The 17423-nt window shown below is 42.7% G+C and overlaps 1 protein-coding gene across 1 annotated transcript in view; it reads right to left on the bottom strand.

The window, feature by feature from the left end:
• GUCA1C (guanylate cyclase activator 1C) overlaps positions 1-15256 on the bottom strand; it is a 353630-nt gene extending 338374 nt beyond the window's left edge. Inside the window, exon 1 of the mRNA XM_073670676.1 lies at positions 15040-15256. The gene's annotated coding sequence lies outside the window, so the exon portion shown is untranslated. The remainder of the gene's footprint in view (positions 1-15039) is intronic.
• Positions 15257-17423: the final 2167 nt, after the last annotated feature.

Below are 17423 nucleotides of genomic sequence, written 5' to 3'. Positions count from 1 at the left end.
TGGCCAGATAAGGTTGTAAAATGTTAAAATGACATTTCCCAGTGAATGCATTTGTCTTGGTTGAAAGCAATGCAAAATGCAAAAATGCATCAAAAACGCTACATGTGAACATAGCCCAAGGTGTGGAGGAGTATTTTTGGTTTTGGTTATTTATTTTGCCCTATATGCAAGTCATTACCCTGGATGTTCCTTAACATATTTCACAGGAAAATCCATTATCCATTTTGGATTAGTTTTTGTTTGTTTTATTGTGAGGCTGTAAAAGTGGCGTAATACCTCTGACAACGTTGCTGACAGCAGTGGCCTGGGAGTCAGAAATGCTTCCAGGGGTCTTTCCCATGCTGTTCCCTTGTCATTTGAGCACTGTTCCCATCGATTTGGGCAATTTTTAGGCCCTCTGCAGACCGCCGGGGGAGCCGCCTGAAAAATGCTCGAGTTTCCCATGGACTTACATTGGGCTTGTTACACGGATCGAACACCCGAGTATTCCAGTTTGCTCGACCCGAGCATCGAGCACCCGAGCATTTTAGTGCTCGCCCATCACTATAAAGGAATCCTACTCAGCATGACATTATGCAGTCTAGTGTCATTTTCAATACAGAAAAAAACAAAAAAAAAACAAAACAAAGCATTATGATAAAAGGAGATTCGCTTTTCTAATTTGCTTGTGTCTTGAAAGTGAAAAAAATGTACCTAAGAAACTAAGCAAAACCTACAAAAGACAAAAAATATATCTCTCATACCCTACCATTATTATATATAAATGTAAAGCAAAGTTGCATAATAAATATAGGGTACTTAGTGAACTATTTTTGATCAAAAAAAGTATACAAGACGTCCCACCAGCGGCAAGGTGACCCTAAATTGGGACGGTACCTATACTGTCTATATTAAAAACCTTACTGTATATCAAAGTTGAAGTAATGCATATAAAAGGGTAGACAAATAGGACCGGGTCCCAACTCCAGACCACCTAGGCCCGTGGTAAGCTACATATATACTAATCAGCTCAACAAAGGGGATGCCACACCCTTAAATTGCACAGAATGCAAACAAGACAAAAAAACAAGCAATGTGAACTGAGGTCTAAGATGGTAGACATGCAAGAAATAGGAGCATGTTCACACTAGCAAAAAGAAGCAAAACCTACAAAAGACAAAAAATATATCTCTCATACCCTACCATCATTATATATAAATGTAAAGCAAAGTTGCATAATAAATATAGGGTACTTAGTGAACTATTTTTGATCAAAAAAAGTATACAAGCCGTCCCACCAGCGGCAAGGTGACCCTAAATTGGGACGGTACCTTTTTTTTGCTAGTGTGAACATGCTCCTATTTCTTGCATGTCTACTATCTTAGACCTCAGTTCACATTGCTTGGTTTTTTTACCTAAGAAACTAAGTCAGGAACACTGCTGACATAATATCATGATTAAAATTTAAAATAATTTGAATAAAGTAAACTTGGAGAGCGAACAGGTACTTAAAGAAGCTGTACAGTACTTTACATTACTCCCCCAATGTATCCCCCCTTAGACTTTTTGTAATTACCTTACATAGCTGATAATGCCTGTGAGTGGCGCTATCGGTGGCCGCTCACAGGAATCATGTGACCCCGCGCTGACGTCACGACAAGTTACCCCCCCGTGTGACACCCAGCATCCACCAATGAATGGGGAGAGGCAGAGCGTACGGTGGATGCCGGGTGTGATGCGGGGCGGTAACCTTGCCCACATCCTGGCATCCACCTGGAACGCGGAAGATAAAGACCCCCGGCTGCAGCCAGCACTTGTCGTGACATCAGCAGATGTCAGAGCCGGATGCAGCCGGGGGTCACGTGATGCCTGTGAGCGGCAAGTGTTAGCAACGTAAGGTAATTACAAAAATCCTTAGGGGCCCAGGGGGATACATTGAAGTGGTAATATAAAGTACTGGACAACCCCTTTAATCCCTTCAATCCCTTCACCCCAAAGCCTGTTTTCATCTTTCTGACAAGGCCAAATATTACTATTTTGACCAGTGTCACTATGTGGTAATAACTCTGGAACACTTCAACAAATCCCAGTGATTCTGAGACTGCTTTTCATGACACATTGTACTTTATGTTATTCACAAATTTAGGTCGAAATTTTTTGTGTTTATTTGTGAAAATATCAGAATTTTGGCGAAAATGTGGAAAATTTTGAAATTTTCAAACTTTTAAGTTTTATATCCTTAAAGTAATTAGTCATACTGTACAAAGTAATTTATAAACAACATTTGCAATATGTCTACTTTACAATAACATAATTTTTTATTTGTTAGGAAGTTATAAAGGTTAAAAGTTTATCAGCAATTTCTTATTTTTCCAACAAAATTTACAAAACCTTTTTGTTAAGGACCACATCATGTTTGAAGAGACTTTGAGGGGCCTATATGAGAGAAAATACCCCAAAGTGACACCATTTTAAAAAGTGCACCCCTCATAGTGCTGAAAACCACATTCAAGAAATGATTAACCCTTTAGGTGCTTCACAGAAATGAAAGCAATGTGGAAGGAAAAAATTAACATTTTAATTTTTCCCACAAAAATGTTGATTTCATATATGGTGGAAAACTACTGTTTGGGAGCATGGAAGGGCTTGGAAGGGAAGAAACGCCAATAGACTTTCGGAGTGCAAAATTGTCTGGAATAGATAGAGTTGCCATGTTGCATTTGCAGAGTCCCTGATATATCTAAACAGTGGAAACCCCCCACAAGTGATCCCATTTTGGAAACCACCCCCCTCGAGAACATATCTAGAGGTGTAGTGAGCACCTTGAACCAAGCGGTGCTTCACAGAATTTTATAACGTTGAGCCGTGAAATTGAAAAAAAATATTTTTCCCACAATCGAGTTAATTTTGCTCATATGTCATGGAAAATTACTGTTTGGGCACACACGGAAGGGCTCGGAAGGGAAGGAGTGCAAATTGAATTCTGGAGAGTAATTTTGGCTGGAACAGATTGGTGATGCCATGTCACATTTGAAGAGCCCCTGACATGCTAAAGCAGCAGAAATCCCCACAAGGGACCCCTTTTAGGAAACTACACCACTTGAGAATTCATCTAGCGGTGTAGTGATAATTTTTAACCCTCAGGCGAACCACAGAATTATACGACATTGAGCTGAGTTAATAGAAAATTACTATTTTTTTCAACTAAAATGTTACTTTGGCCCCAAGTTTTCAATTTTCAAAGGGACAATAGGTTACACAATTTCTGCGAGTATGCAAATACTTCATATGTGATCGAAAACTACTTTTGAGGCACAGTGCAAATCTTAGCGCCATATTATGGTGCACATTTTGCTGGAATGGTTTGAGGGTGCCAAGTTACATTGGCAGAGCCCCTGAGGTGCCAGAACAGCAGGACCCCCCATAAGTGACCTAATTTTATAAACTACACGTCTCAATGAATTAATCTAAGGGTACAGTGATCATATTGACACCACATGTGTGTCACAGAATTTTATATCATTGGGCGGTGAAAATAAATAATTACATTTTTACCACAAAAATGTTGTTCTAGGCCCAGATGTTACATTGTCACACAAGGAAATGGGTAAAAATGGCACCAAAATATGTGACACAATTTCTAATGAACATGGCAATACCCCATATGTGGCTATTCAGTACTACTTAACCTCACGGCGTGACTCGGAACTGAAGGATCGCTATTTGACTCCATACAGAGCCTCTAAGTGCCATAGAAGCATAATCCCCTCTCAAGAGACCCCATTTTGGAAATTACACCCCTATGGGAATTTATCTACAGGTGCAGTGATGATTTTGACTCCATGGGTGTTTTCCAGAAACAAGCACCAGTGAATGTTGCTGAGTGAAAATTGCAAACCTGCCATTGTAGTGCCCAGTTGTCACGCAAGGTGTGGGAAAGACTAAGTGCAACACGAAGGGAAGAGGGGAAGGGAGCCCAGACGCTAGGGTTAGGGGGAGTGGAGACTTCCTAGGCTGATCTAATATCAACCTGACTCCCCTATTGTCCCTATATTAGTTCCTCACCAATCGCCGCAAAGGAACCTAAGCCCTGCATTTTCCTAGCGCTTTGCTCTGGATAGGGAAGGGGAGGTGAGCACTAGTCAGTCCCCACTAGAAACTAAAGACAACAAGAGAGAAACACACAGGGAAAAGTAACTTAGCTTGAGCCGACTTCAGAGAGATTACAACAAACATCCTCCTAGCACCAGAAAGGAAATAAGTAGACTGCAATAGCTCCAAGCCTTCACAAGGAATCATGTGAATATCACCGTCACCACCCTGCTGCAAACAGAAAGTATTTAAACACCCAGGCCTGGGTGTCAAATATCAGGAGGGAGGTAGCAGCTGGGTCCTAGAGTGACCCAGATTCAAGAAGGTGTCTGTAATGCCAAACGAAGAGATCTTCTGGAACCAACTGCAGGGCCACTGTCTGTCACCTCTGACACACCCGTGACACCAGTACATTGTAGCACCCATACATTGTGCTCAGCTCGTGCTTCTGGAGACATGGACCCCGTAAATTAAGCGGGCTCTCATCACTACAGAAATAGGCATTAGGATTTGGGAGTGCAGAATTCGCTGGATTTCTTTTGGGGGTAGAGGATCCATAGTGCTTTTCCAAAGTCTTTGTGCTACCAGTAATGTGGAAGCCTCCTATATTTGCATTAATGGATGACGGACCTTAGTGGGTACTTGCTTTTTTTGTGGATTGAGCTTTTATTGGCAACATTTATCACATTTATCCTGTGCTTTACGCTGATCACTTATTTTGAAGTTTCCATCTAAATCTCCGAATGACGTGGTTCAGATGAAACCCCTGAGGGATTCATTCACTATAGTGAGGCAGCAGCGTTTCTCTGAACTCTGTCTGGCCTCTGCTCAGTGGTGTTCTTCTTTTCAGATGTGCACAAAACTATGGTTGACTGCGCTTTTATGTATGCTTAAAAAGACAGACACCGCCGGATCAAAGGCCAGACGACGTCCACAGTGTCTCCAGCTTTCTCATTATAGGGAATCTTCCATTGGGGGTTTCCGTCTGAATCACGTATTTCATTGATTTACATGGAAACTCTGGTGTAAACACTCAGTGTAGAGTGCAGGATAAATGTGAGCCGAGACTTACTGTGATCTTTTTGAGGCAGAAGGAACAAATTAAAAGCAGGGGAAGAATTGGTTTCATTTATTTTTTTATGCCTCATGTGCATTATAAGTGATTAGATGACTTTATTCTTTGGGTTGTTGTGATTACAGCGATACCAGATTTATATATTTTCATATGTTTGGCTGCTATCACACACTAAAAGACACTTTCTTTTTGCAAAACAAAGATTTTACATCGCCATGTTTTGAGAGCTATAATTTTTCTATATTTCTGCCGACAGAGTCATGTGGGTCTTGATTTTTGCTTAATAAGCTGATGTTTTTATTGGTACCATTTTTGGTCACATAACGTTTTTTGATCGCTTTCTATTCTGATTCTTGGGAGGCAGAATGAACAAAAACCAGCAATTCTGGAATGCTTTTTGGGGGGATTCCTTTTATTCCATTCACTGTTTGGTAAAAGTGATAAGACAACTTTATTCCTTTGATTAGTATGATTACAGTGATACCACACTTATATCTGTTTTCACTAGGGACGTGTACTTCATCCCCATGTATGATATTGACAAATCATAAGTAGGCAACAATACTCAAGGGAAAGAAAAACACGCTCCCACAATAGCTTAGAACAGGCTACTCCTGTGTTAGACATACAATTATGGACACCCTGATTTTACTGTGGAATGAGAAAACATTGCAGTGAGCACAGCAGACATAAGTGATTACTGACACCTTTGAGCTGTCATCTCCTTCTCAGTGGCATATAGTAGCAGACCAACCGGCTATTTTTTCCATTTTTAAAAAACAATGCGTACTTTGTGGGGGCCATTATACTGTTTGTAGGGCTATGCATAGACAATTATACTTTTAGGAAGGCTATGTGGGAGCTAGTATACTGTTTGGAAGACTATGTGGGGGTCTTTATACTGTGTAGGGGTTTTACTCACTTGGGTGCAACGGGAGGAAAACAGGAGGCTTGTTCCTTTAAACATTCATGTAGGTTTATTGCTTTATAAACCCAGAAGCCAAACAGAAAAGCAAACAGCCTTTAGATCAGGCAACCAAAGTAAAATGTCCTTAGCAGGTCTCTGTTCAGCCAGGCCTGTGTGGCACACAGGCTGGGGTAGCGTCCTGTATCCTGGCTCAGTCTGGAGACAAACATACACAGGAGGCCTTCTCCCACCAAACACACAGACCATGTGCCAAACAACACCCTCCATTATATATTCTGTTAACCACACCCAGAGGTGAGGGATGTGGTTAGCTAGACCCACCCAACTCTCTAAACTACCCGTAACCCGGCTCCCAATTGTACCAAACAAACGTCTTAGTGCTTACATGCACTAGAGAAACACCCCCAGTTACATAACAGAGGCCAGCCATCTCTGTGACACATACCTTCCATCGACTATGCAACCATTATCCACCTTACATGCCTCCCCCTTCTGCCTAAAGCCGTGGGTCTTGGCACTTTCTACTACCAGACAAGGGATTCTCGAGAGGGCATAGGTATTACCATGTAGCTTCCCTGCTCTATGCTCTACATGGAAGTTAAAATCTTGTAGGGCTAAGAACCAGTGAGTGACTCTAGCATTTTTACCCTTTGTTTCCCTCATCCATCTGAGTGGGGCATGGTCGGATACCAAATCTGAACTTACGTCCTACCAGATAGTACCGTAATGTGTCCACCGACCACTTTATGGCCAAGCACTCCTTCTCTATGACCGCATAATTCCTCTCATATGAGGACAACTTCCTATTCAGGTAGAGAACAGGGTGCTCCTCCCCGTGTATCTCCTGGGAAAGGACTGCTCCTAAACCGACATCTGAGGCATCCGTTTGGAGTATAAACTCTTTCTTAAAGTTGGGGGCCACCAGGACCGGTTGCTTACACAGAGCCCCTTTCATTTTTTGAAAGGCCGTCTCTGCCTCTGCAGACCATTTGGCCATTGCCGATTTTGTCGCCTTAAGGAGGTCAGTCAAGGGTGTGGCTATCATGGCGAAGTTTGGGATAAACCTCCTGTAGTATCCCATGATCCCCAGGAAGGCTCTAACCTGCTTTTTAGACAGTGGTTTCGGCCAGGCTTGGATTGCCTCCTCTTTACTGTATTGGGGTTTGATCTCGCCTTTACCCACTACATAACCCAGGTATTTGGCTTCTTCTTTCCCCATGGCACATTTCTTTGGGTTTATTTAAAACCCTGCCTTCCTTAGAGCATCAAACACCGCCTGGACCTTTTCCAGATGACTCTCCCAGTCTGGGCTGAAGATAACAATATCGTTCAGGTATGCAGCGGCGTATTGCTTATAGGGTGCATGCATTCGATCCAAAACTCTCTGGAAGTTTGCAGGGGCCCCCTGCAGTCCAAAAGGCAACACGGCATACTGGAAGCATCCGTCCGGCATAGAAAACGCCTCCTTGGCTTCCTGTACCATGGGGATCTGTGCCAATATCCCTTTGTCAAATCCAAGGTGGTTATGTACCTTGCTGGTCCAAGTCTCTCGATCAGCTCATCGACATGTGGCATGGGATATGCATCGAACTTGGAGACCTCATTCAACTTCAACCTCTATTCACCATTGGGCTTTGGGACCAGGAAAATCGGGCTCGACCAACCGCTCTTGGATTCCTCAATGACTCCGAGTTTCAATATATGCTCCACCTCTTTGGAGATCACTCCAGAATTCGATAGGGCTTCACGTTTACGCGCACATGTGGCTCTGTCAGAACTTAATGTTTTACGACCTTTATGCACCCCAGCAATTCCGAGAACAGGCCTCTGTTCTTCTGGAGTAACTCCCAGCACTGCGGTTTTTGGGCCTTCGACTGCATCTCCGCTATGGCGACACCTCCAACATCGCCTTCTGGCTTGCCCAGCAAGCACGGATTTTCAGCTGACTCTCTGTCTTGCCATGACTTGATGAGGTTGACATGGTAGATCTGATATGGTTTCAGTCGTCCTGGTTGATGAATCTTATAGTTCACATCACCAAGCTTCTCCACCACCTCATACGGCCCTTGCCATTTGGCCAAGAAACTGCTCTCCATAGTAGGAATTAGCACAAGGACTCAGTCTCCCGCATTGAACTGCCTCACTCTGGCTGACCGGTTGTAGACCCTGGCCTGAGCTTCTTGTGCCTGGAGGAGATGTCCTTTTACGATGAGCATCACCTTCACAATCCTCTGCTGCATCAGGGCCACGTGCTCGATGACGCTTCTGTGGGACGTGACTTCGGCTTCCCAGGTTTACTTGGCAAATCAAGGACACCCCGTGGATGTCGACCATGCAGAAGTTCGAATGGCGAGAACCCCGTAGAGGCCTGTGGAACCTCACAGATGGAGAACAACAGATACGGTAGGAGACAGTCCCAGTCTCCACCGTCCTTTTCTATGGCTTTCCTCAGCATACTCTTCAGCGTTTTATTAAACCTTTCCACAAGGCCAGATGTCTGAGGGTGGTACACTGAAGTTCTAAACTGGGAGATTAGCAGGACCTTGCATAACTCCCTCATTATCACCTTACTCATAAAAGGTGTTCCCTGGTCGGTCAGGATCTCCTTTGATAAACCTGTCAAGGAAAAAACGTGGACCAACTCGAGGCCTATACTCTTTGCGGAGGAGTTTCTCAGGGGAATTGCTTCAGGATAGCCTGCGGCATACTCCAGGATGACCAATATATATTGATGCCCATGAGCAGATTTAACCAGGGGACCGACCAGGTCCATGGTAATTCTCTCGAACGGCACTTCAATAATGGGCAATGGCGCGAGGGGACTTTGCAAGTGAGAGGTGGGGGCGGATAACTGATACGTAGGGCAGGACCTGCAATATTTTAATATTTTCCGGTGACACCCGGGCCAATAGAACCTCTGCATGATCCGTTCCTGCATTTTTTCCACCCCTAGATTTCCCCCCAAGATATGTGAATGGGCAATGTCCAATACCTTTCATGTATAGGGACCAGGCACTATTAACTGTTCCATCAGCTCCTCCCTCACTTTCATGATCCGGTACAACAATTCCCCACTTATAAAATAGGAAAAGCTTGTGTCAGCCCCATTTATGACTGTGACATTATTGAAATCTTCCTTCAGAGTTAGGTCCCTATTTTTGGCAGACCCAAAATTCTCGCTGGTCACCCCTAACTCAGGAATGTCAGACCCAGGGGACCCTACCTCCTCATCCCCCACAAGAACACAAAAAGGGAAACCCGACTGACTCTGGGTGTGGTGATACCTCTTTAGGGTTAACTGGTTCCCTATCCTGGCTAGGTGGACAGTTCAAACTGCAGGCCGGATACGTATAATATGAACAATGGCCTCCTATGCTGCAGTCCATCTACTCAGGGGTCAGGGGACAACGGGCTGCTGTATGGCCTGGGCTGTGGCACCTCCAGCAAACAACATCAACAGTAGGGACCTTGGGCACCACCTCCCCCACCCCTTTTGACCTTGCATGCCCCATCCCCTTTTGGGCCTCTGCCCCCTGTTGGACCTTCAGTATGAAGTGGGCTGTCTCCCCAAAAAACCTTCAACCCCCTGGTATCTCTCGACCAGCCTGACCAGTTCATCGACATTCCGGGGATCGCCCTGGGCAACCCAAGTCTGTATAGGCCTTGGCAGGAAGTGCACAAACCAGTCCATCTACTATCTGCGCAGGCGTAGAGGACTCTGGCTGCAGCCAATACTGGACCAGGTGTAGCAGATCAAACATTTGGGAGCAAGGTGGTTTGTCCTGGTGATACATCCAGCGGTGAGCCCACTGCGTCCTGATAGTCATTGTCACCCACAAGCACGCGAGAATCTCAGTTTTTAGCTTGCCATACTCTTTGGCGTCCTGCAAAGCTAAATCATAGTACACCTTCTCTCTCAAGTCAAGTATGGCGCCAGTACCTCTGCCCACTGCTCTGGTGGAAGTTTCTCCCTGTCGGCGACACTTTCAAACACCATCAGGAAGGCCTCAATGTCATCCCCCAGGGGTCATTTTCCGCAAGGCCCAACTTACCGTCTTCCTGACGTGGGCGTCATCAGCCGGACTTTGGGTTGGGGCGCTCGTCCTGCTCTGGATGGCAGTTGCCAAAAGCTGCATCTGCTGTAACAACTGCTGGATCTGCTGTAACAACAGCCTTTTGGTCTCCTGCCGCTGCGACTGGACCAGGTGTTTCAGCAGGTCCTCTATTTTGTTTGGCGATGCTTGCTGGCTTAACCCAGGACATGCAGTCCTTACTGTAGCAGTCACACGTCTCTGCTGGGAACACTGCCCGCACGTCTAACACCAATTCTAGGGGTTTTACTCACTTGGTTGCGACAGGAGGAAAAAAGGAGGCTTGTTCCTTTAAACGTTCATGTGGGTTTATTGCTTCATAAACCCAGAAGCCAAACAGAAAAGCAAACAGCCTTTAGATCAGGCAAACAAAGTAAAATGTCCTTAGCAGGTCTCTGTTCAGCCAGGTCTCTGTTCTGGAGACAAACATACACAGTAGGCCTTCTCCAAACACAAAAACCATGGGCCAAACAACAGTCTCCATTATATAGGCTGTTAACCACACCCAGACGTGAGGTATGTGGGTAGGTAGACCAGCCCAACTCTCTAAACTACCTGTAACCCGGCTTACAGGTGCACCAAACAAACCTCTTAGTGCTTACGTGCACTAAAGAAACACTCCGGGTTACATCACAGAGACCAGCCATCTCTGTGACACATACCTCCCATCAACTATGCAACCATTAGCCACCTTACAACTGTTTGAAGGGTTATGCTCGGGTTATTATATTGTTTGAAGGGCTATACAGAGGGTCATTATACTATTTTGAGGGCTATATGGAAGGGGGCATTATACTGTTTGGGCCAGTGGGGGCCATTTTACAGTGTGTGAACAATTATACAATGTGGAGGGTTGTGTGGGGTCCATCACACTGTGTGGAGGGTTGTGTGAGGGCCATCATACTGCATGGAGGAACATTATACTGTTTTGAGTCACAGTACTGGATGGAAGGCCATCATCAGCTAGGAACCCAAGCTGTGGCTCTGAGAAAATGACACAGAAAATCTTTGATTTTGACCTTTAGGGGGACAATTTTTAATTTTTTTATTTAAATGCATGTAGTTGGGACCAAAATCATGTTTGCAGGTGGGTTTCATAAAAATCTTGCACTGTTTTACTTTTACAGGTTCTCCTGCGCATTCATTTTTAATGTGATCTGTGGTCCTAAATCAGCTGAGAGTAACTCAGAAAAAGACAGATAAAAGACTTACAAACTCCCCATCAGATCCTCATTGCGGGCTGACTGATGGAGTTTTAGTCAACTTATTCTGTAGTCAACAAAATACTTTGCAACACAGAAGCTATAGAAGGCAAATATTGCAAGTTTTTTTTACGCAGTTGAATTGCAAAAAAGACTTTTAGCCCCAAATACGTGCATTTAAGTAAGAAAAAAAATTGTCTCCGAAAGGTGGATAACACCATTATAATCCAAGTTTTAATAATGTAGTTTTAAAAGAAACTGCTTTTAGTTTCCAAAGGCAACTATAAGCAGAGATAGTATCCTAGTATATTTTACTCTGAAACGCTGCAGTGTTTCAGAAAAAACATCGTTTGGTTCCTGGCCAGCTTTCCCCTGCCCTGATCCAGTTGATTTACACGTCTCTCCCTATGTACACACATACATACCCAAGTACCTATCAACCAACTGGGACAAGGAGAAGCCGGCTGGGAATGTCATCAAACAAGTAAGGTCTCTTCATATAGTCCTGGCTTTTTAAATTATATTTTTTCTGAAATGCCATGGCTAAAATGCATACCTGGCTACAATCAGACAGACCATTCTTGCTGCCTGTAGTTCTAGCAGCATAAATATATTGACATGTTCCCTTTCATTTATTTAACAGGTTAATAGTTAGTTTTGTGTTTTCATAAAGTGGAGAAAAATTGTAAGATTGGGATTCATCAATCTGTCACCGCAGCATCACATGGAGATTCCATGATGTTAGAAGCTTAACTTGGCGGATGTTCCATTAGTCATGCCAGCTTCATGCTGCTATAGTGGTCTGTTGCACTGAATGTTCCTTAAAAATATTCTACATAATGATAATTCCAAATGGCTTTGAAATGCACTGCTAAATGGAATTGGAAATGGGAACTGTGGCTGAATGAATAGGATGTAAACAGTTACAAGATTTTCTTGCAACTTCTTATGAACAATATTCTTTATGTTTCATCATTTAACGGTATTTGCATTGACATCGATCTGTGTATATGACTTAATTCAATACTGAAAAGATGCTTTCAGTTCTCTCTTTAGTTTTGCCCCTTATCCAGGTTAAAATGGAATATTCATATTAATTTAAGATAGATGCAGTGATTCCGAAAAGTAAATACAAAAATATAAAGGATTATATGTGGAACACTGAAGGAACGTCATAATAACAACAAGCCTACAAGATATCATCTACAGAATATGGAATATGATAAAAAACACATAATCTCCCTGTATACTTCATGAAATGTTATTAGATTAACACATCATATTCCCTGTCACAGTATATCACAAGAATATTGGAGTGTGCTGTGTTTTCTGCAAAGATTGTTTTTGAGATGACCCTCCACACTAGCACTGCCAGCTCTGATTTGCTGGAACTGTTAAATGCAAATATTGCAGTAAAAACACTACATGGAGACATGGCTTATAATTCACTGTGTATTGCCTAGATAACCGGACACATCTAACTGCAGTATATTAAATATGGCGGTATTCCATGCAAAAATGCGCACACGCAAGCTCTTTGCTTTAGAGCCTCCAAGTGCTGCTCTGAAGCTGAACGGATTACTGGATCCAGACAGCTTAAATGCCAGAATTGGTGACTTGTTTCTATTATACCTTTTCTCCGATTGTTCCTCTCCTGGTTTTGGCTCCCACTCCTGAGAAAAAATACTGACCGAATACTGACCAAATACTGATAGTGGGGCTGTGGCCTTAGACAAACTTGGGTTTAAATAAAGTTTTCTGCTTCAGTGTTTTTAGATCAAACACTGCTGATATCGAGTATGTGATATCCAGGGCGAATTGCAGAACTCTTGAAAAATAAGGGTCAGCACTGTAAATGTTGAGTACTTACATAAACTTAATGCATTTTTCAATAAAAGTCTAAAAACTTATTAAATACTTATAGCTGTACTCCAGTAACGATAGAAACATGTGACTAAAAGATTTAAAGCAGCAAACTTTGTGAAAACCAAATTTGTTTCAGTCTCAAAGCTTTTGGCCACGATTATTTTTTTTCTGTACAAATTCACCAACATGAACAGATAGTCCAACATTTTTACAGACATTTGCCACATCCCTTAATAAAGAGCACACAAAATAAAATGTCCAGAAGAAAGCTAGGGTCACACTACTGTTTTACTCTCTTCTGAGAAAATCGGTCCTATTATGCTAACTACACACTGATCAAACTCTAATCAGAGTTTGATCAGAGTGGTTCCAATTTTCTCGGATGTGGAGAATTAAACCAAAAAATTCTCCATCTTTTACATTCTGTCAGTCCGTAAAAAGACGACTGCACTTGGATGTCATCCAAGTGCGGTCCAATTGTTTTCACAGACCCACAGACAAAAATGGCTGAGTGAGATCCAATAATCAGATGCAACTCATTGGACATGTGCATGGCCCATGGAACAATATGAAATGAGTGCTATCCATCAAAATGATGGATAGCACTTGTCCAATTTTTATGGTTGTGTGCACGAGCCCTAAGAGCTGAAAATTAGAACCAGTATAAAGGACACGAGAAGTCACATCACATAGGATACACTGAGAATGGGCTGTATACGTCACATAGGAGGATACACTGAGACTGTTCTGTATACACAAAAGATACAATGAGGCTATTACATAGGATACACTGAGACTGCTGTATGCACCACAAAGGATACACTAAGACTGTGCTGTACAATCAAAATAAAAAACAGAATTAACTAAGTATTTAGTAGTTGCTGGTATCCACGAATAGATGGGTGCACAGGAGCAGTTGGTTGCAATGAAAAAGTCGGTCCCGAAAAGCAGTTCAAAGCTGTAGTTGCTCCAGTACTTGTAGAAATTTCATAAAATCAAACATTTATTCCAAAAGGGTTAAACACATACATCTATGTATGATGCTAAAAAGAAGATGGTCAAAAGACATATTGAGAATTTGCCTTGTTTTCTCAGTTTGTTTGTGTTGTTCCAATATACACAAAGGAAATAAATGTGTAACAAAACATGTAATTGCAATAATTTTCTTTGGGAAATACTTAATTTTCTGGAACAATTTCAAGGGTGCAAACACTTTCGGCCATGACTGTATGTTATGGAGCGTCATACTATATACTATGGATCCAGTTGGATAAACACGTAGCTGGGCTGCGCTGCTGAAGTGAATCAATTCTTCAGAGATGATGATGATGATGAAAAGGCTTTTTATTAACAACGCGTTTCAACGCCGTACTGGCGTCTTTTTCAAGTAAAAAAACTTTTTACTTGAAAAAGACTCCAGTACGGCGTTGAAACGTGTTGTTAATAAAAAGCCTTTTCATCATCATCATCATCTCTGAAGAATTGATTCACTTCAGCAGCGCAGCCCAGCTACGTGTTTATCCAACTGGATCCAATATCTCCTGGAGGATTCATCTTCCAACCACGGGGCAGCAGCAGCTGGTTTTTTTCATGCCTACATAGGAGTTGTGCCTGTCACAACTCCATCAGGTGAGTGGAACCAACACTCTCTTACTCTCCCTCCATAGGGTATCACCCTATTGTGCGCTCTGTTTCCCACATTTAGATCTACATACTATATACTATGTATACTATACATACTGTATAGTAGGTTGCTGTGTATGAACAAACACAATAAGACACAGAAACTCAGTAAGTTATATTCACCCGCGGTTGCTGAGACGGCACTTCTGCTGTCTTGGAACTCATAGGCAGAGGATTGAAATGGAGATCCAGTGCACTCAATGTTGATTGGATGGATCCTTGGACGGTAAGGTCCTTTTTGCACAGTGCAGGTCAGCTTTGTTAGTGAATATGCAGTATAAACTGTTGGGGAATTTAAAGAGAAAAATCTCAGGTGGTGCTTTTTTTCTGCAGGTCACTTTGGACAGCAGATAAAATCACCTGTTTTTTATGGACTGTCTGTAAAACATTTACAGACAGATGGCAAGCCATTTCAGTGCTTTTGTACTTCTCCAATACTGCCGAAGCAAAGTTGCCTCTGCAGCATAAGAGAGCACAGATTGGGCCAGTGGTGCCTCCATGCCACAAACCTGAATTGTCAATCTTCAGTGGCATACCATTCCCTGGCAAGAAGCAAGCCGGGATACAAGGGAGTGGTGGGCTCCTGAAGAATGATTATGAGAGAAACACTTTAAGTGTGGTTCCACAAACCAGCTTTTTTTCATTTTTTAACTGAACTAAATGGTGTATGAACTTTAGAGGAAGGATTTTTATATCTTCTTGGTAGATCAACTTCTGGCTTTGGCTAAAAAAAACTGCATTTATAACTTGTGGAATTTAAAAAAAAATTGTATGAAAACAACTCAAAGGTAATGTTGTTTCCTTCCCAAACACCCGAAAAAGTATAATTAAAGTTTGTAACAAACTTACATTTCATACATTTGGCCAAAACAAGTATATATTTCTTATTTTTTACATTGAAGAATTCACCTAGAAATTCACATTGACAATTTTCATGCTGGACAAATTTCCTGCAGATTGTTGGATTGCTGTTCTTAGGCTGTGTGCCCACAATGCGTTTTTTAAGCGTTTCCGCAGCAGCAATTCTGCTGCAAAAATGCTTAAAAAACGCTTGGTAGAAGGCCTGCCATATTCCCCAATGATAATCCGCATGTGCTGTGCACATGCTGCGGAAATTTCCGCTGCGGATTATCATTGCGGAAAAAAATGCAGCACTGCCAATTATTTTGCGGAAGCGCGGCGTTTTCGCCGCCATTGACTTACATTGGAACGCTTAATATCCGCATCGCTACATCTGCACATGCGGAATCCATGCGTTTCAATGTGCGGATGGTACCCGGGTTTGGAGAAGAGGAGACTCTCCTCCGGACCCTGGTACTATAGAACCTGTAAAAAATAGAATAAAATAAAAAATAAACATTATACTTGCCTTCTGATGGCCCCCGGTGTCCTTAGCGATGCGTCTTGGCTTGCCGGCAGATCGCGGTGGACTCAAGGAGCTGCGCTGATGTAATTTAGTCATGTGACGGGTCACGCGACCGCTGACGTCGCCAGGTCCTTCAGTGTACCGCGAGCTGCCGGCAAGCCGAGATGGATCGAATAAAGACTCCGGGGGCCATCAGAAGGTAAGTATAGATTTATTTCTTTATTTTTTAACATCCTTTTACGGTCACACTATATAAATCCATGCCGGTTGAATGGATTTATATATTGTGACCAAGTTGTCAAGCACTTTCCAAGTGATGCTAAAATAGCTTGGAAAGCTCTTGACAACCCGCATGCGGAAATGCAAGTGAAGAACGCTTCACATCCGCTTGTTCCTGGCAGGAAAACGCATGTACAATCATCATGTACAATCTGCATGTACAATCCACATGCGTTTTTTCTGCCAGGGAGATGCAGAAACGCTCAGGAAAAAATCCGGAGCATTTCTGCCACGTGGGAAATAACCTTACTATTCTCTCCAACAATAATGTAGTGAATACAGAATTATTTATTACAACAAAACTGTAAAGTGAATAATAACTAAAAAATATTAGATTAGATCCACACTGCAAAATATTTACATGTCAATATAAATTAGCAGATATCCCAACAAATGTATTCCAGCAATATTGTTATTATTAGAGGATAAGTTCTATCACAACAGCTCTTGTCCCAGTATAGAATGCTTTTCTATTTCAGATTAGTAAAGAGTACAAAGTGAATTCACTTATGAGAAAAGACAAATAAATTGCTAATATGTAGCACGGTGCGGGGTGGTAGCCGCGGGAGAGGCACTCGTCTCCTACTTTTACAGCCCGGCGCTCTACATGTGTGAGTCCTGACCGGGTGTCTGAACCTCTGTCGTGAGGGCTCTGCGCCTGTGCAGGCTGCCTGTAGCCGGTGGTGTTGGCTGGCCAGGACCGTGGGTTCCACAGTTCAATAAAGGAGACTTCCATTCAAAACCACAGTTTTTACTGAATGATAACTTAGTAAGGGTTATGTACAAGGGATAGAGGGTACAAAGTCTCATGGATGTTTCCTTTGCAATACAAAGCATTTTCACTCACACAGTATCCTTCCTC

Source organism: Phyllobates terribilis, unplaced genomic scaffold (assembly GCF_046119375.1).
Source record: "Phyllobates terribilis strain yellow unplaced genomic scaffold, ASM4611937v1 Scaffold_2__4_contigs__length_985480577, whole genome shotgun sequence".
NCBI lineage: Eukaryota > Metazoa > Chordata > Amphibia > Anura > Dendrobatidae > Phyllobates > Phyllobates terribilis.
Note: the sequence above shows the minus strand (reverse complement) of the source record. Positions and strands in the feature narration are given on the sequence as shown.